Genomic DNA, 8,781 nt, shown 5'->3' with positions numbered 1-8,781 from the left:
ACCACTAGCTGGGAGATGACCCCTGCTTTCAAATGCTTCAGCAGAGGCAGTCAGTTCCTCTTGTTGTTTGTTTTCCTTCCAGAAATAAACAATAGAAGGATAGCAAGTGGGCTTCCCAAAGGGACATGATCACCCACTAGGGAAGATGTGAGGCTTATGGCTGGACAGGACAAGCAGCCACTTGGTGGCTGTGGACAGAGGTAATTTCTCTTCTGAAAAGGGGTAAGACTGAAGACTTCAGGAAACCTGATGACTTTCGAGTGAAGTCAGAGGAACAGGTGGGAGATCTGAGTTCCCTGGGGAGCTCTCTTGGCCTTCAGAGCAGTCACACACACTCCTCACTGGCAGGGTGACCTCAACCAGGCTACCTCCTGTCTCTGAGCCTTGCTGTCTTGTTACTCCAAGTGCCAACACCTTCTTGTGAGCCCTTCGAATGAAATCTTTCCAGTCTGGAAGAAAGACATGAAGTAGACGGGGGTGAGGATGGCCAGATACCTACATGGGACATGGTTCCCACAGCTCCTGGTTCAGGCTGGGAGTTCCACTATTACAGCACCATTCCTTGAATTTTAGGGTTAGGTCAAGTGTGCTTTTGCATAACTTCTACCCCTAAGCTCATTGCTGAGAAGTAGACACAAACATTCCTGGGAAGTCACAATGTTCTGGCAACTGGCCCCTCACATATCTTCTTCCAGGGTCACAAATCCTCAGAAGTGGGAAGAGCCAGAGGGGAGAACTGAGTGACATGGCAAATGCTGATGCAAATCTGAGCAACAGTGGTAGTCTGGCCAGGCATGGCGGTGTACTCGGGAGGCTGAGACTGGAGGATCATTGCAAGTTTGAGACCGGCCTGGGCTACAAAGTGAGCTCAAGGCCAGCCTGAACTGCATAGCAAGACCCTGTCTCAAAAAGACAGAAAAAAGGAGTGGTAACCTGAGCAATAAATGGGCCAGGTGGAAACTAACCAAGGCAGAGCAGCCACTTCCTGCCCTCAAATAAATCTGCCACTCATCCTGAGCACTAATAGTCATGTGGGAGCCCAGGCCGATCTGAACTTTTCTAGGAAACTCAGAGATCCAGATTCTTATGCAAAATGTCTCTGTCAGTATTATGTTGGTTCTGCTGCAGTAACAAACACCTCCTAAATCTCAATGGCATAAAAGAACAGAGATATTTTCTTGTGTTCCATGGAGTCTGTGGTGACCTCTGGTCATCCTAATCACTCCCTGTGATATGTGTCCTGTGACTCATGTGCCTGTGTTGCAAGGGTGGATCTTGGACGCTGGCCCAACTCAACACTAGCTGGAAGATGACCCCCTCTTTCAAATGCTTCTACCCTGAAGGAAAGAGAGTTTCCTTCTTATAGTAAAAGGTTCTGTCCTAGAAGGCACAGGTAATCTGCCATTTTATTGTCAGTCAGGAAAACAATAATGAATATCTGTGTGAGTTCAAATCTTTGGCTTCTGTACCCAGAAGTGGAATTACTGCATCATATGGTAATCCTAGGCTTAATTTTGGGGGGAATAGAGAAATATTACATAAGCAATTCTTTTAGTAATTCATATTCACTGGGGGAAAAAAGTGAGAAAAATACAGTCAAAGAAGAAAACCAAACTCTGGAAAACTACTGCTGTTGTATATAGAGTTCCCCCCAACAGGGTCCCCACACTGCTCTCTGTCCCTCAGACCTTCTTGGCCACCAGTGTTGGGCTCACCCCATGGACTTTGGAAGGATGCCCCCTGGCTGCAGGGCTCCATCTTGGGTCTTCCCAAGTCATCACCAGCATCCTGCCTATCACAACAGTTGTGCCCTATAGGTACTGGGCCCAGCCTGTTGGCCTCTCAGTGGCTCTGGAGTCAACTGCCGAATACTGTATATTTGAGCTGTCTTGGAAAGTTGACTTTCTTTTGGCCAGTGCTGGAGGCTGACAAAAATATTCATGTCAAAACATTTCTAGTGCAAAAATTTATGAAAGCATTTGAATTTGGCCTGGGCACTTTTTCCCTTTTTGCTTTTCCCTGCCCCCCCTCCCTGTCCTGAGTTGGGGGCGGGGAGAAGAGATAGAGTCCAGATGTTGGTAGGAATTATTCTCTTCTTTCCCTCCCCCACCCCTCTGGCCAGAGGGACATTAGAATCAATGGCCACTGTGTGCCACACTGCACAGAAGGCCCCTTCCAGAGCTCTGGGCCACTCGGAGCTGAGTGAGCTCCGAGGAAGCGTCCCCTGCCTGGAGTCTGCCCCCTAACCCCAGGGTCTGGGGTAATTGTCTGCAGAGGCGGCCTGGGGCCGGGCTGGCCATAATGATTTAGGCAGGATCGATTTCACTTCAAGCCTTTTCTACTCCAAAGAGGCCTAATCGAAAGTAATCTGAAAATTAGGGAAAATAAAAACCATGCTCACTGCTACATAAATACCCATTTCCTCGCATCGGCTGTTGGAAATCACCTCATTCCAGAGCTGCGTGATGTTTCCCTGATGGGCAAGGCCAGGCCCTGGGGGGCCGTTTGATCTGCCGCCTACTGCTCCCTGACAGCGGCCAGTGACCAAGAGGAGAAGGCCGAGGGCAGGGGAGGCCACTCAGTGGCCCAGCCCAGCCTCTGTGGGGCTCGGCTTTCCAGCAGACCTCAACGTGTAATTTGGAAAGCAGGGCCCCAGGATAGAACTGGGTCTGAGGTGGCCTTTGTGAGTCATTCCAAGACCCAAGTGCCCTTAGGATGGCTCCAGGTGACCTTGCCACTCACACCTCTTCCTGACCTCCAATGTCACTGCTTTGGCTCACAGATCCTCCCAGCTCTGTGCACCCCAGGGCCTTTGCGTGTACTACTTCCATTGCCTGGAGAGTCCCTCCCCTGGTGCCCTAGTTTGTACAGCCTCAGGCCTTCCCTCTGATAACACATCCTCACCAAAGAGCCCCTCCTCACTGCACTCCTCACTCCCCACACCCAGCTTGTCCTTTCTTGCCTCCCCATCTCCAGTCGCAGAAAACAGGCCCCTCATCCCGCAGGATGCCATCACTGGTACTTAGTGAATATTTGTCAATAAAATGGAGACTTTATCATTCAACAGTGGTGTGCTTTGGCTGTAAAATAGGGAGGGGTGAAAGATGCATCCAACTCCAGAGCCTAGCCACAGGGCGTGGGCCAGGGGCACAGGCAAAGCTCCAGCCTGATGACCAGTTCTGTGGCTGGTCATTATCAGTTCTACTGTTTGTACTGAAGGGAAACTGCGGATTCTCTGACATAGTTCCTATCAAGAAGTGAGGCCATGTTCTTGCCTTAGAAAGTGTGGGGTTTGGGACAGCTTTGATCAACTGAGTAGTGGAAAGTAGCTCCGTGACTTCCTCCCTGGGTATCAGAAGGCCACTAGCTTCATCTAGAATCACTAGAAATGTTCCTCCAGAGCCCCACTACCCAGAAGAAGCCTAAGTCAGACATGTGACTTACAAAGCTTCTGGGTGACCCCAGAAGTATCCAGGTGTTTGCCTCTGTAAAGTCAACTCCCAGCTGGAAGGTGGGGATGACCTCTCAGGGCCATGCCACTTGCACTGCGACATGATAAAGAATGATTCTGGGGCTCACTAGAGTCACCTAGTGAGTCAGAACAGCTGGGATCAGGGTTCAAGGAACTCACACCTCAGTCTGGGTGTTGCTGGGGCCTGAAAGCACCTCCTAGTAAGTTCTGGGCTTCAGTCCCACTGTGCTGCTAGAACAAAATACCCAAGATGGGGAAATTTAAAAGAAGAAACTAGGGCCAGCCAAATAGCTCAGTGGATTAAAGTGCCTGCAAGCAGGCAAGGGCCAAGGACTCCATCCCTGGGCCTGCCATGCTGGGCCCCACCCCCGGGGTGTGCTCAGGCGGCAATTGAGACTGGGCATGGTGGTACATGCCTGTAATCCCAGCTTTTAGGAGGCTGTAAACAGGCAGATCACTACAAGTCTGATCTAGTAGTGAGACCCTGAACACCCTGTAGACCCTTCCCTAAAATACTAAACAGATAGATAGATAGATAGATAGATAGATAGATAGATAGATAGATAGATAGATAGATGAAACTGATTTCCCATAGTTTCAGAAGGTGGAAGGTCCAAGTTAGTGTCTGATAAGCTTTGCTCTCTGCTTCCAAGGCAGTGCCCATTGCTGTACCCCCCAGATAGGAGTGTTGTGCCCTTGCATAGCAGAAGACAGAAGAATAGACAAGCTGCCTGCTATCTGAAGTTTCTTTCATAGGGACCTCAATCTATTCCATGAAAGGAGCTTTCTGGGTTCCAGTCACTTTTGAAAAACTGCACCTCCTACACTATCATTGGCCATCCCTGCGTGTTGGAGCAGATAACTTCACGCCACACTAGGAGAAGCAGGGCCTTTGGGGCAGGGGTTCAACAAGGCCCTGGAAGCCATAGTGGCTGAATTCAGGAAGGGAAAGCCCACACTGCAGCTAGTGCTACTCGGGCTGTAATGTGCTTCCACTGACCTCCTGGAAAGTTATGCCCGTGGCCTCTCGAGGTGGATAGAAGAACTCGCAGGCTTGAGTGTGATCTGAGAGATAGGTTCCTAGCGAGTGTACCCAGCTAAGAGTGTCACACATCATCATGCCCCCTACATCCCCGCAGGTCCAAGAATGCACCCTTACCCTTTTACTGATGAGGAGAAGAGCACAAAGAGCCAAGGTGACTGTCATAGGCCAGCCCTTGAGGAAGCCTGGGTTCATCCCACTGCACAGAGCTGTAGCTCAATCTGCCTTTCCTTACAGCCAAACAGGACAGAGGACAAATCTCCCAGGAACATGGCCTCCTGCTCTGAGCAGCCTGCTTGTGTCCCTGGCACCTTGATAGGATGCTGGGGGTACAAGATCCATCAAGGAAGCCTGATGGCCTAGGAGCCCTTTCCATACCTACCTGCTCCCAGCTGTGAGAGCTCAGCGGGGAGGAGGGACACTGAGGGCCAATGGCTGGTCAGGAGGCAAGAGGACAAAAACTTCCAGGCTTGGTCTGAGGGGGGACCAGGGGCTTTGAAGCTTCCAAAACCCTGGCTCTCTGAGCCTGTGCTGCAGGAAGGAGCACCAGATTCAGTTTTCCAGCCACATGTAGCCCCATCACACCAGCGCTGTTATTTCCAGGCTATGCACACTGGGACAGCTGAAACCCTTGCTGTCCACCCCCACCCCCACCTGGCCCCTTCTGGTTCCACAGAGCCTCAGCCAGGGCCAGAGCTCCTCCGAGTGCCACAGCACCAGCTTCTCTTTGAGCAGCAACTGTGCTGGGGCTTTGGCTGAAATGTCCTCTTCCACATCCAGCCACCCAAGCCAGCACTCTGTTCCTGGGTGGTCCAGGAGGCTAGGGCTGGACAGGGAGAGTATTCAGGAAAGGGGAAAAGAGAAAGTAGTCCCAGTGGAAGATTTGAGCAGAGCTTCCCTAGAATTCCCACAAAGGCCTCCCAAGCAAAGGGGATGATGATGTAGAATGTGCCTAAGGAAAGTCACATGGAGAGAAAACTTTCTCCCAGGCTTTCACAGAGAGCAAATTGGTCAAGCAATGACCGTGACTCATCCACAGGGCTGACACTGACAAAGGATCTACAAACTGTGGTACAGGGTTTCAGGATAAATCCTGAGGGGATTTGACTGAACTTGTCAGATACAAAAGTTACATTTCTTGTTATATAGGTCTTGCTTTATCTTGGTCTTAACCATCCAGCAGAAAAGTATAAAAATAAGGTATAAAAAGCAAAGCCATATTAATATGCTGAGCTATAAAAGGCTCAAGTCAACAACTTCTGACATTGCCAGTCCTATGGATAATCCACTACTATTATGGACTACTGGACTATATTAGAATATTTTGCTGAATTCATGCACCTACAATATTTAAATGACAATGGAAGACCCTTCTCTGACAAAACTGAACAAAAAATGGGGATACAAATGAAGGCTATTGTATCTGTATATTCAAAATAGTTAAGATAGATATACATCTACTTTCTCTTAATACAATGCATAGAAAGATTTGTACTAATAGTGGTTTTTTTGGACAGGATATCATGTCTGCCTCTTGTACTATGAATAACCACTTCGAAGATAACAATATGCAATGTATTAATTATTGAAATTGTTCTACTAATTGGTTTTGAAACTGTCTCATTGCTATTTATTTCTCAATAAAATTATTTAAAAACCAAAACAAAGGGGACACAATGCACCTTAGCCAATGTGACAGATGAGGAGCAGGCTGGGGAAAGGTGCCCTAGGGAGGAGGCCAGAGACTTTGGGGACAGGTGGGAGCTGCTGAACTAGAAGCCAGCACAGGGAGGTGCCTGAGGACCTCACCTAGAAACCAAGAGGTAAGCTGACCAGGGGACTTCCCAGGGAAGGTGGAGAACAGGACATCAGAGCTGAGACCCAGGTTGCTGTGAGCTCCTATTTGCACATAGAAAGCCCCTTTCCTTAAGCCTAGGCCTTGGCCCTGCACTGAGATGGAAACTCCACTGGTGGCTTGGACCTTAGGGCTTAGGGCGAGGAGGCCTTTGGACACCAAGACCGAGGCCAGCTGGCAGAAATCGAGGGCATGCCAGGCAGACTCCCTGGGCAGAGCTGGTGTCCTGTTGCAATTACCCGTAAGCCTGGTGTTTACACAGGGGTTTACAGGGAATTCGAAGCATATCTTCCTGTTGCTTTGGCAGTGAAGGCATATCAAGTGAGTGTTCAAAGGGGCCGTGCTGCGTTCACAAAAATAAGAACCAAATGGCTGAGTAATTTCCACCAGAAAAGAACGTATTTCTCTCAATTGCACGGTCTATTTAGCATGCTTTCATAAAACCTTTTAATGAATCAACCCTGAACCTCGCCAGCAAGGCCCACCCCACCTGTCAGGCTAGGATTTCCAAACACAGGTAGGGCCACTCTCCGGGAGATTGGATGCAGATTTCCTTCCCTGCACAGGGCAGCTGAGCTTGCAGAAGCCTGCGGTGGGCTGGGCCTCCAGCCCTGCTCTGAAGTTGGAGTCCCTGCCCCTGTGGAATCCCAGGGGCACTTGTCAGCAAAGGCACTAGAAGGACCAACCAAAGGAAACTCTGCTTAGCCTGGGGGACACAGGAAAGTGTCCCAGAGGAGGGAATGGCTGGCACAGAAACTGGGTGCCAGATGAAGAGCAAAAAGAGGAGCCCAGAGATAGTAGCCAGGACAGGAACAGGGACAGCACCAGGAAACTGTGGGTTTACCCATGCTGCCAACAGGCTGTACTCCCAGGCAGGGCTATTGGTGGCTTCAGCCCTAGAAAAGGGAAGATGTTTGCAAATCAACCTTATTAGGCTGAAGGTCTGGCACACTTGATGCCCAGGGTTAGAACCCCAGCACCACCACCACCAAAAAATAAGTCACCTTTATTTTATTTATTTTTTTAAATATTTATTTATTTATTTATTTATTTATTTATTTATTTATTTATTTATTTATTTATTTTGTGTGTGTGTGTGTGGCCAGCTCAGCCCACCAGGGAGCAGGCCTGGCTGGCATGTGGTGCTGGGGGATTGAACCGCGGTCCCTGTGTTTTGATTAGCTTAGCTTGTTCTAAGTAGGTGCTTTAGACCACTGAGCCATCTCACCAGCCCAAGTCACCTTTATTATAGTACAATTTACGTACGTGAAACTCACCCACTTTAAGTACCATGGATTTGTCCTTCTGCCAGTGAAGACTCAAAGAGCAATTTGATCTCCTGGAAAAGCTCCGTCCAGCCCCTGGGTAATCTCATCCCAGCCCACCTCAGTCAGCCAATGGCCTGCAGCGCAGTGACGGCTTGCTTTTCCAGCTCACAGATTTCATCTGCGTGAAATCACAGCACGCGCACAGCCTTACATTTAGCTTCTCTGACTCTGTGTATGATTTCAAGATCCACCCCTCTGGGGACCAATCAGTACTCCATTCTTTCCTTTGCTGAGTAGTAATTGCTGTACAAATGGATCAGGGTTTTTTACCCCTTCACCTGTTCTAGGTTTGCGGGCTGTTTCCAGTTACAGTAACTCGTAATAGAGGCACTCTGGGTTACAGCCTTTCATTTCCTTAGGGAAGATGCCTAGGAAAGAAGAACCTTGCATGGGTCTTACAGTTAAATATATTGAACTTTAAAGAAACTACCAAATATTTTGTCCCATGGTACCTGTTTTGTGCAGCTGCATGCAATGTGTAAGAGTTCTAATTTCCTACATCTTCTTTAACTTATGGTGAACAGTTTCAATTTTAACCCTTCTGTAGTATCTCATTATAGTTTTAACTTTGATTTCCCTGATGAATATTGCTAAGCACTTTTTCATGTGTTGTCATTTGAGTATCTTCTTAAAGGACCTTTTAAGTCTTTTATCTGATTTTGTTATTTGTATTCTTGCCATTGAGCTTTTTAAATAAATAAATATATTTATCTTTTATTTGGTACATGGTCTCACTGCGCAGCTCGGACTTGTGGTGATCCACCTCGGCCTCTATAGCGCTGAGATTTCAGCCATGCACCACCACTCCCAGTTCCAGGGCCAGCATGGTTCTGCGGCTGGCATAGTCCCAGTGCTGGCACAGCATGCAGTACAGGGAATTGAACTTAGGACCTTGCGCTTTCAAGACAGGCACTTAGGTCACTGAGCTATCTCCCCAGCCCTTGCCACTGAGTTTGAAGTGTTCCATTTATTTATTTATTTGTTTGTTTGTTTATTTATTTGTTTATTTATTTATTGGCAGAACTGGGGATTGAACTCAGGCCCTTGCGCTTGCCAGGGAAGCACTTATTCCACTGAGCCATCT

This window comes from Octodon degus, unplaced genomic scaffold (genome assembly GCF_000260255.1).
Source record: "Octodon degus isolate 3935 unplaced genomic scaffold, OctDeg1.0 scaffold00312, whole genome shotgun sequence".
NCBI classification, from domain to species: domain Eukaryota; kingdom Metazoa; phylum Chordata; class Mammalia; order Rodentia; family Octodontidae; genus Octodon; species Octodon degus.
Note: the sequence above shows the minus strand (reverse complement) of the source record.